Genomic DNA, 695 nt, shown 5'->3' with positions numbered 1-695 from the left:
CTGTATCTGACCCTGTATCTGACTGACCTGAACCTGTATCTGAGCCTGTATCTGATTGACCTGAGCCTATATCTGATTGACCTGAGCCTGTATCTGAGCCTGTATCTGATTGACCTGAGCCTGTATCTGACCCTGTATCTGATTGACCTGAGCCTATATCTGACCCTGTATCTGACTGACCTGAGCCTGTATCTGACCCTGTATCTGACTGACCTGAGCCTGTATCTGACCCTGTATCTGACTGACCTGAACCTGTATCTGACCCTGTATCTGACTGATCTGAGCCTGTATCTGACCCTGTATCCGACTGACCTGAGCCTGTATCTGACCCTGTATCTGACTGACCTGAACCTGTATCTGACCCTGTATCTGACTGATCTGAGCCTGTATCTGACCCTGTATCTGACTGACCTGAGCCTGTATCTGACCCTGTATCTGACTGACCTGAACCTGTATCTGACCCTGTATCCGACTGACCTGAAGCTGTATCTGACCCTGTATCTGACTGACCTGAGCCTGTATCTGACCCTGTATCTGACTGACCTGAACCTGTATCTGACCCTGTATCTGACTGACCCGAGCCTGTATCTGACCCTGTATCCGACTGACCTGAGCCTGTATTTGACCCTGTATCTGGCTGACCTGAACCTGTGGACATGATGATACAGGACTCTGATTAAGAGTCTGGGTTAATA

The sequence above is a fragment of the Hemibagrus wyckioides genome, unplaced genomic scaffold, assembly GCF_019097595.1.
Source record: "Hemibagrus wyckioides isolate EC202008001 unplaced genomic scaffold, SWU_Hwy_1.0 Contig10, whole genome shotgun sequence".
Lineage (NCBI taxonomy): Eukaryota > Metazoa > Chordata > Actinopteri > Siluriformes > Bagridae > Hemibagrus > Hemibagrus wyckioides.
The sequence above is the reverse complement of the archived record's forward strand: the minus strand, read 5'-3'. Positions refer to the sequence as shown.